At 35.2% G+C, this 11,598-nt stretch overlaps 1 long non-coding RNA gene across 6 annotated transcripts; it reads right to left on the bottom strand.

Moving 5' to 3' along the window:
• Positions 1-2,349: 2,349 nt before the first annotated feature.
• On the bottom strand, positions 2,350-11,289 carry LOC110884441. Of its 6 annotated transcripts, XR_004869300.1 has the most exons (5): positions 11,135-11,273; positions 9,538-9,622; positions 8,074-8,833; positions 5,111-6,623; positions 2,350-3,598 (listed from the first exon to the last, which is right to left on the bottom strand). It is a non-coding gene; the product is annotated as an uncharacterized LOC110884441 (long non-coding RNA). The 6 variants fall into 6 exon arrangements; XR_004869301.1 differs by having other exon boundaries at positions 2,350-2,813; positions 3,514-3,598; positions 5,111-9,622; positions 11,135-11,289; XR_002561161.2 differs by having other exon boundaries at positions 8,074-9,622; positions 11,135-11,288.
• Positions 11,290-11,598: the final 309 nt, after the last annotated feature.

Here is an 11,598-nt window from a genome sequence, read left to right as displayed (position 1 = left end):
TCCTGTCATACTTCATTCCTTACCTGCCCACATATAAGTTCTATGCTACCCGTGCACTTGTTAAAATAGTGTCCTAACATTCTTGCACTTTTGGTTCAAACTCTGAAATCAAATCTTCAAGTCATATTTTGTTCAAGTTCAAGATACATATTTAATAGATATTCAATAACATTCTTTATCAGGAATACAATCTTAAATTTTCAACAAACACATGTATATTAACAGCCACATAGAAACACAACAAATAAAAGCTGAAAAATCCAGATTGAGTTTAACGATTTAACCTTTATCTGACACTTTGGAAAACACCAAATCAGCAGAAGTAACCATCAACGAAGCCAAATCCAACCATCTACCAGCAATCATGAACTCCCGAGCCTCCAAATACAAGCTACTCACTTGTTCAGCCACCTGAGCCAAATTTCACAAAATTCAAACACAAATTAACCTAAAATACTCACCAAATCCACAGCAAACATATCAGCAACGGTTTTCAGTACAGTTTCAACTCGCATAACCATTAATTAACAACAAATCCACTTACATAACACTCAAATTTCACAAATTCAAACACAAATTAACTTAAAACACTCACCAAATCCATGACAAACATATCCGAAACAGTTTGTAATACAGTTTCAACTCTCATAACCATTAATTAACAATAATCCACATGAATAACACTCAAATTCACATATTCAAAGTTCAAACACAAATTAATCTAAAATACTCACCAAATCCACAATAAACATATCCGCAACAGTTTTCAGTACTGTTTCAACTCTCATAACCATTAATTAAGACTTTACAACAAATCTACATGAATGAAACTCCAATTTCACAAATTCAAACACAGATTAACCTAATACTGACCATCAAATTCACGACAAACATATCCATTGCATTCTATTTTTCGACAATTTCAATTATGTTTTTCATTTATTCAAGTTCAAATTACCAAATGTTTGTTAGTAACAACCAATGTGCTGATTGAGATACGAAAAAATACAAAATAATTTACACATTATGTTACAGTCATCTGATAGTTATAGATTTACAATTACAATACCAAGTTCAAAAACCATTTAAAACACATATGTTAAGCAGTAACCGATGTACCTTCAGCTGGCCAGAAACGGTACCGGTCATCTTTCGTTTTAGCTAGGATATCTGGAGCTGCTCCCTGCATGTATCAAACATACCCAAGTGGCCAAGATCATATAAACCGAAAGCATGAAGCAAAATGACTTTCTACAGATATTAGGAATATACAAACCTGAATAAAAGTTGGAACGTGTTCGCGTCGAAACGGTTCGCGTCGAAACGGTTCGCATCCCCGTTTCCACTCCCATCGGGTATCATATATCTGTAGAAAAATTGTTCAAACATGAAAAAGTTGATGTATCAGTCATTGACTATTTACCGCGTTATCGTTTAGTATAAAAAGGATCTTACTTGACGATTGTAGTCGAATACGTAAGGCTGTGAAAGATCACAATCTTTATCCAATGCCACACCCAATTGTTCCAAGGTTACTCCATTATCCATGCTTCTAGCAACCGCGATATCTTCTTGCATTGTTATTGGATTCTTCGTTTTGAAGAACATGTAAAGAATACCATCCTGATTCATAATCTAACGTTGAACATAAGTATCAGTAATAAAGATGCTATATGAAATGTAACACCTTGAAAATTTGCGTCCTATAATGTATTGACACGTGTCATAAGCTTGAACGAGTCAATGAATACTATAGAGGGACTAAAGTTGACAAACATAGAAAGTATGTGAATTCAAGGGTTCAAAATGTCAACAATGGATAAATAAGCCCTACAATATCCCTACATGATGTTTATACCCTTAAACGAATGATTCATAGATCATACGAAGCTCATTGTTAAAGAAAGTGAGAAATTTCAAACTACAAGGGTTAAATGTGTCAACATGTTTAAGTTATACCTCTGAGTGACCTTTTAGCAAAACCCGAAGCTTTGTAAAGGTAAATCATGCTCACTAGAATAAGTGATTAAAATTTCATAAAGTTCTGTTGTAAAATGAGAAAAGTTATGATCGATTTCGTACATGAGGGGTTAAAAGTGTCAACGCTGAAAGTCAAGACTTTTCGGGTAATAACAAGGTAAACAAGGATTTAGCATGATAGGTAAAAGTCTAGGGGCCCTTCTAGGTAATTTAGAAGGGGTCAAAGTGCAAGAGATAAGTTAAGTTGACCTTTCGAAGAACCAAGAGCCAGCCTGCAATTAATGAAGGATTTGGAAATTAGATCAGAAGACCCACGTGGGGCGCGTAAGCCTGGTGTGAGGTCTTTGTAACGCCCAAATTACACATTCCAAAATGTAATATTATCATACTATTATTTAACAAAATTCGGGCATGACCCGTTCGTAATAAGAACAATTCCCTGTAAGACTAACGTATAATAACTTAAAATACGACGCAACGGAAAACAAGAGCCCAAAAATTTCGTTCTTTAATAGACATATCAAACACATGAAGGTTCAAATACTTCAAAATCTATATGAGTTACACTATGTGACCATTCTACCCCGTACAATCCTTGCTCTCAACTCGAACTAAGTCCGCTTCACTTCAATAAATGTAGAGAAAACCCAAGCGATACCTGTGGACACCACGTACAACCAAACCATTAGTCATTAACATACCATACAACATTAAACTATATAATAGAATTTCGTAGAGCATTCTATAAAGTAGTCGTGGAATTGTCCAAGCGCTTTCTTAAATACTCTTATCCAAATCCAGCCCATTTCTTCATGAAGCCAACGATCCCATACCTACATTACATTCCAACTCAACGCACATCATTAGTAACCATAAATACTCGAACACTTTGATAACGTTCATGCATATGTCTTAAGCATTGAACATTCATTCACACATACATTCACACCTACGTACTTATTATCATATATACATACATATATATATATACACACTTACATATACATGCGTACCTTCATACATGCCAATGTTCCTTCCTACGCACAATCAATTAATCACGAATATATACACAAGCTTCTTTTACATGTAGGTTTATGCCGGAATGTCACATTCACAACTTTACATAGTATAAACAATCTATGATTCAACCCACGTGCCCTTTGGGTTCCTATACACATATACTTATAAAATTTCCTACACTAACATGAAACAATCCGTTCATTAACTAACCGACAACCGAATCATATAAAACTTGTTCCTAATGGTCCGGGAAGTGTTCCCCTTACATAATGACTAAAAATTCCTACCCAAGGTCTTAACCATAACGAATTTCATTACATTACGCAACATATGCACATAAAAGTCGACCCGTTTAAACCCACCAATTTACTTTCGGCTTAATACAACCTTCCTCAATAATGAGGCATTATTGGCTTTGTACTTCTGATTATTACATGTTCTTTCATGATGTTTCGTAAACATAAGTATTAAAATCTATTAAACCTACTAAAAAGTGAATCGAAATTCACTTACCTCGAGTACTCCATTAAGTGTATTTGTCACCTTGCCTTATCTTGACCCGTTATCCTCCTATGCTTGACCTCTCCTTGACACGTTCCTATTATCTCATTCCATTACATCCATTCAATAGTTAGTATACATAATCATACGCATCACTAATCACACTTCTATTCACGTGTCAATCGCTTATCGAGTTCAACATGTATCATAATACTACAATGCTAATCAATCTAACAATTTATCATTCCATCATCACAACAGTCATACATGAGCTTCTAGCATGCATAATTATGTATTTACATCATGTTCGTTATTCTTTCAAAATTCCATACTTAGAATGATAACCTTTTCTAAGTTAGGCAACTTGCTTCATATGTTAAACATTTCATACCATTTCTTAACACCTTGGTTTTTTTACACATCCATTCTACTATTTTCTATCAACAACCCGTTTCGACCCGTTGGTGCAATTATATGCATAAACTAGTTGGTAAGTGTTTTAGACACTTAAAACAATCAAATAACTTACTAATAATTTATTAAAATCAGTAGTTCATGATTCATACAAGTGTGCATAACAATACAACTATTTTACTGAATATATATACTAAAATTTGTGCAGCCACTTTCTGCGCAGCAGCTGTTCACGACACATTTTAACCCATTTATCTTCTGATTCAGTTCTTCATGTTCAAATATGAAATGATCTACACTCAGAGATCTTTCTAAGCATATAAAGATCGTAACAATCGGACATTCCTATGATTTTATATGATTTTTACAAAATCAGCACAGAAGCTGAAATGCTTCCAAACAGCTTGCTGTCAAAACGAATTTACTAACTTTTCATGCTGTTTTGACCCACTAAATCTCATAACCAGCCTCTTATGACCAAATATGAAACGTAATATGCGAAACAACCTTTTCAACGATATAAGGCTCGTTGTCTAACTCCTAATAACGAATGAGATACGGCCTTTACAAGATGACTATCAAAGACTGTCAAAAGTGACGAATTTACTAACTTTTCATGCTGTTTTGACCCACTAAATCTCATAACCAGCCTCTTATGACCAAATATGAAATGTAATATGCGAAACAACCTTTTCAACGATATAAGGCTCGTTGTCTAACTCCTAATAACGAATGAGATACGGCCTTTACAAGATGACTATCTAAGACTGTCAAAAGTGACGAATTTACTAACTATTTTACACAAACTTTGTAGGCATTTTATCAAACACTTGGCGGGCGTACAACATTTTAAGCATCATGTACATGAGTTTTATGCATAACCCATTAGTAACTACAAAAACTCAATCATTCGACCAATTTCACATGATTCATACCTCCTACAACATGATTAGCTAACGATACATTAGTACATAATCATTCATTCATCAATATTACTTAACTTATACAACTACAAGATTACCATGCTACTTGAACAAGTGGGTTTTTCCTCAAATCTTCAATACATTCAAATTCAAGCACAAGACACCTTCTATATGGTGAATCTAACATATATACATGTTCAATTTCATAAGATTTCACGGATTGACTAAAACCCACTTCATCAACTATCATTAAAACACATAATTTAACTTACTTGATAGTGAAGAACACTTAGGAGATCGATAATCTTGATACATGCATCCTAAAAACCTTCAATTCCCTTTTCAATTTGGAGATTTCTTGAGAATTAGGGTTTACCCCTTTCCCTCTGCCTTGTGCGATCGACCACACACACGCACAGTGTGTGTTGTGGTTTTATTTTTCTTTCTTTTTTTTTTATTAAATTTTAGTTTACATTATGGCAATCTAGGTCCCTCAACTCTAACACATCATCATAGTTGCCACAAAGTTCATTCCTTTACTTATTTATTAGACATTTAACTAAGTTTAATAACTTAGTTGTTGTACTTCATCTAATTACCCAAGGTAACCTACTAACGAATTTAATAATTCGAGTTTTGGGGTGTTACAAATCTATCCCCCTTAAAGAAGGTTTCGTCCCCGAAACCTCTTTCATTTCTTCTATAACCCATCTAGTTTTATTCTTCGTTCGTTCATTCATTCAAGTGACATTGGACGACTTACATAAGCATGTTGTGAGAAATTGCCTAATCACAGATCCCATAGTCCATAATTTGAAACTAGCATCCTGACATATTATTCATACTTATCAAGATTTCAAACTTCTTTGCGAAAACCAATCCCTAGTCATCATTATTTTATTCATTTCCGCATTCAATCTCGTTCATTCGTACACATTTAACATATCGTACTTATTCATATGGAGGTACTTTCTCAATGATAGCGTAAAATTTTTATAAACTTACCCAATCTTTCTTTACAAACATTCTAGATGTGTTACTTATTTCATTCGTTCGCATACATAACTTCCCACACATTCATCATTAAAACACGATAGTTGTCTTGAATTTCCTAGCTTCATAATCAATCTGGGGTGTTCTTAGTGTTTAATGAATGCTAGAACTGAATTAAGGACCTTAGCCTAATAAACAAACAATTTCAGCATAAGCAGATAAGGGGGACCCGTCGCCGACGGCACATGGTGCGTCGCCGACGGGCTCGGGAAGGTCCCGTCGCTAAACATTGCCCGTAGACAGGCAGTTAGCGTGTCAGGTGGAGGGGTGCCGTCGCCGACGGCATAAAGGCCGTCGCCGACGGGCTCTCTGGTGTGCAGACGCTGTTTGACCAAAAATTTTTTGTTCCCGGGTCTCTTTTTTTTTCCAACCAGAAATGGTCTCGGGCAGTCCCGAAACCTTCCCTAACATCCCATAACGTCCCAACCCAGGTTATAATAGTAATTTATCCATAACCCATTTCCGTTTTCATCTAAAAGCATAGCTCGAAATCCTTAAATCACTTACTTGCGTGGCGCTTAGAAACGAACACACTTTCACGAGAGCGTAGGTTTGAGGGATTCGAGCATCGTACCTTCATATATTAAATAATTTGCTAACCTTACTACCTTGGTGCAGTACTTGAACATGTAGCAACGAGTCGGTCCTCTTCGTCCCCATCCATACCATGTTTCGTATCGACCTCGTTTATCCGTGTGACGAGCTTTCGCTTATGAACATTCTTTCACTGACCTAGATAGGTTTATCACACTATCACTCATTATAAAATTGGGGATTATCACATTTCATTCAAGTTCATTTAAACATGATGTTTATTACTTCTCCTTGTTTACATATTACTACTTCCAAGATTCTTTTTAAAGCACTAGTGTGTTAAGCTTATTCATAACGGGTCAATACATGACCATTTCTTAATATATATATATATATATATCATTCTCATTGTTTGACCCGTTCGTGACGGGTAAATACATAATCATTATTTCGTAATTCTTTAACTCATTTGGTGTACTACACTACACATTTCCTTTCTTCTCTAGCACTCCCTTGGTTTGAAACCAAATTATTTCTCAGCTTCTGCAGTTTGACTTTTCAAGGTCAACTGCCACTTATTTCTTATTATATACATGCGTATCGAAGTACACGTTTGTACTCTTTTTCAATTCAAACATGCTTACGACCTCATAGCTTCACTGTTCCAGTGTTTTCTTGCAAATTTTTACCCTTCCCGTTTTAAAGGTTAGTCATAATACTTATTTCGCTTACAACACCAACATTTTAGTTCCATTCGCTTATATACTTTCATTTCTTTTACGCATTCGAGTATCTAATTAAATGGGTAATGGCATATATTCTCATAATGAGATTCAAGCATACCACTTACGCCTCGGTAAAATCGAGTTAATTGTGTTCAACATAAATATTTCGTTCTGTCCGTATAACGGGTTGAACTTCATACATTTATTATTGCATTCACGACCACCCGTTCTAAACGGATGGTACCCTATCCTTACTCGACTTGTTCAACTTGAACCGGTCGATTTGCATAGCTTATCATAACCTTCTTTAGCATAATCAAATCCGCAAGGGATTTGCATCATTCGTATCTTTCATTCTTTGAATCCGTTTCGCGGATTCAAGCATTGCATTCACATCTTTCATCCTTGAATCCGTCTCGCGGACTCAAGCATTGCATTCATATCTTTCATCCTTGAATCCGTCTCGCGGATTCAAACATTGCATTCATACCTTTCATCCTTGAATCCGTCTCGCGGATTCAAACATTGCATTCATACATTGTCAATCCATACTTTCTTATGGACTCAATATTTCATTCTTATCACTTATACTTTTCACCCTTACATAGTACTCTCAACCTCCCGAGAGTCTTACTACCCATTTCACCCACACACCCAGCCGCTACCAAATCCTATCGGACATACCTGTAACAATCATTACGGTCTCACGAACGTCTTATGTTTCTTGTGTACTGGCCAGGGACACAATCCACATACTAGTTTCGTGTCTTCGTGTAATCGTCACCTTATGTCCGAAGAATTAGGTTTCGGCACGTGTAACATTTTCATAACTTCGTTTCCATTATATTATTATATTTCATTAAAATTTTCCTTCACTCGATAACTTTTAGCATTACATGCACCCTTATGCAAAATTTACGTACCTGGGCAATGGTCTTATTACATGCCTTGGTGTCAGTCCGAGACCACAGTCGTGGATCATCCTCATCCAAACAACTATGCTTATCTTACACACAACATAATGTTAGTTTCTTAATAAACATACTTAAATTCATACTTACATTTGCTTCTACCTTTAGATCTTGATCGAGTCTTGGATTGTACGGGTTTCTCGTCACAAGAGCACACAGGTTTGAGTTCAAGTATTTGCCTCCTCATACTTGATTTCCCTCAAACCAGGGCTCTGATACCAACTTGTAACGCCCAAATTACACATTCCAAAATGTAATATTATCATACTATTATTTAACAAAATTCGGGCATGACCCGTTCGTAATAAGAACAATTCCCTGTAAGACTAACGTATAATAACTTAAAATACGACGCAACGGAAAACAAGAGCCCAAAAATTTCGTTCTTTAATAGACATATCAAACACATGAAGGTTCAAATACTTCAAAATCTATATGAGTTACACTATGTGACCATTCTACCCCGTACAATCCTTGCTCTCAACTCGAACTAAGTCCGCTTCACTTCAATAAATGTAGAGAAAACCCAAGCGATACCTGTGGACACCACGTACAACCAAACCATTAGTCATTAACATACCATACAACATTAAACTATATAATAGAATTTCGTAGAGCATTCTATAAAGTAGTCGTGGAATTGTCCAAGCGCTTTCTTAAATACTCTTATCCAAATCCAGCCCATTTCTTCATGAAGCCAACGATCCCATACCTACATTACATTCCAACTCAACGCACATCATTAGTAACCATAAATACTCGAACACTTTGATAACGTTCATGCATATGTCTTAAGCATTGAACATTCATTCACACATACATTCACACCTACGTACTTATTATCATATATACATACATATATATATATATATACACACTTACATATACATGCGTACCTTCATACATGCCAATGTTCCTTCCTACGCACAATCAATTAATCACGAATATATACACAAGCTTCTTTTACATGTAGGTTTATGCCGGAATGTCACATTCACAACTTTACATAGTATAAACAATCTATGATTCAACCCACGTGCCCTTTGGGTTCCTATACACATATACTTATAAAATTTCCTACACTAACATGAAACAATCCGTTCATTAACTAACCGACAACCGAATCATATAAAACTTGTTCCTAATGGTCCGGGAAGTGTTCCCCTTACATAATGACTAAAAATTCCTACCCAAGGTCTTAACCATAACGAATTTCATTACATTACGCAACATATGCACATAAAAGTCGACCCGTTTAAACCCACCAATTTACTTTCGGCTTAATACAACCTTCCTCAATAATGAGGCATTATTGGCTTTGTACTTCTGATTATTACATGTTCTTTCATGATGTTTCGTAAACATAAGTATTAAAATCTATTAAACCTACTAAAAAGTGAATCGAAATTCACTTACCTCGAGTACTCCATTAAGTGTATTTGTCACCTTGCCTTATCTTGACCCGTTATCCTCCTATGCTTGACCTCTCCTTGACACGTTCCTATTATCTCATTCCATTACATCCATTCAATAGTTAGTATACATAATCATACGCATCACTAATCACACTTCTATTCACGTGTCAATCGCTTATCGAGTTCAACATGTATCATAATACTACAATGCTAATCAATCTAACAATTTATCATTCCATCATCACAACAGTCATACATGAGCTTCTAGCATGCATAATTATGTATTTACATCATGTTCGTTATTCTTTCAAAATTCCATACTTAGAATGATAACCTTTTCTAAGTTAGGCAACTTGCTTCATATGTTAAACATTTCATACCATTTCTTAACACCTTGGTTTTTTTACACATCCATTCTACTATTTTCTATCAACAACCCGTTTCGACCCGTTGGTGCAATTATATGCATAAACTAGTTGGTAAGTGTTTTAGACACTTAAAACAATCAAATAACTTACTAATAATTTATTAAAATCAGTAGTTCATGATTCATACAAGTGTGCATAACAATACAACTATTTTACTGAATATATATACTAAAATTTGTGCAGCCACTTTCTGCGCAGCAGCTGTTCACGACACATTTTAACCCATTTATCTTCTGATTCAGTTCTTCATGTTCAAATATGAAATGATCTACACTCAGAGATCTTTCTAAGCATATAAAGATCGTAACAATCGGACATTCCTATGATTTTATATGATTTTTACAAAATCAGCACAGAAGCTGAAATGCTTCCAAACAGCTTGCTGTCAAAACGAATTTACTAACTTTTCATGCTGTTTTGACCCACTAAATCTCATAACCAGCCTCTTATGACCAAATATGAAACGTAATATGCGAAACAACCTTTTCAACGATATAAGGCTCGTTGTCTAACTCCTAATAACGAATGAGATACGGCCTTTACAAGATGACTATCAAAGACTGTCAAAAGTGACGAATTTACTAACTTTTCATGCTGTTTTGACCCACTAAATCTCATAACCAGCCTCTTATGACCAAATATGAAATGTAATATGCGAAACAACCTTTTCAACGATATAAGGCTCGTTGTCTAACTCCTAATAACGAATGAGATACGGCCTTTACAAGATGACTATCTAAGACTGTCAAAAGTGACGAATTTACTAACTATTTTACACAAACTTTGTAGGCATTTTATCAAACACTTGGCGGGCGTACAACATTTTAAGCATCATGTACATGAGTTTTATGCATAACCCATTAGTAACTACAAAAACTCAATCATTCGACCAATTTCACATGATTCATACCTCCTACAACATGATTAGCTAACGATACATTAGTACATAATCATTCATTCATCAATATTACTTAACTTATACAACTAAAAGATTACCATGCTACTTGAACAAGTGGGTTTTTCCTCAAATCTTCAATACATTCAAATTCAAGCACAAGACACCTTCTATATGGTGAATCTAACATATATACATGTTCAATTTCATAAGATTTCACGGATTGACTAAAACCCACTTCATCAACTATCATTAAAACACATAATTTAACTTACTTGATAGTGAAGAACACTTAGGAGATCGATAATCTTGATACATGCATCCTAAAAACCTTCAATTCCCTTTTCAATTTGGAGATTTCTTGAGAATTAGGGTTTACCCCTTTCCCTCTGCCTTGTGAGATTGACCACACACACGCACAGTGTGTGTTGTGGTTTTATTTTTCTTTCTTTTTTTTATTAAATTTTAGTTTACATTATGGCAATCTAGGTCCCTCAACTCTAACACATCATCATAGTTGCCACAAAGTTCATTCCTTTACTTATTTATTAGACATTTAACTAAGTTTAATAACTTAGTTGTTGTACTTCATCTAATTACCCAAGGTAACCTACTAACGAATTTAATAATTCGAGTTTTGGGGTGTTACAGTCTTACGCGGGCCGCCTGGCTTGCCCAGATGCAGAAACTTGTTTCTTTTGCCTGTTCAGCCCATGTAACCGACTTATGATGCCTTTAA

The sequence above is a fragment of the Helianthus annuus genome, chromosome 10, assembly GCF_002127325.2.
Source record: "Helianthus annuus cultivar XRQ/B chromosome 10, HanXRQr2.0-SUNRISE, whole genome shotgun sequence".
Taxonomy (NCBI): Eukaryota; Viridiplantae; Streptophyta; class Magnoliopsida; order Asterales; family Asteraceae; genus Helianthus; species Helianthus annuus.
This window is presented reverse-complemented; position numbering and strand designations above follow the sequence as displayed.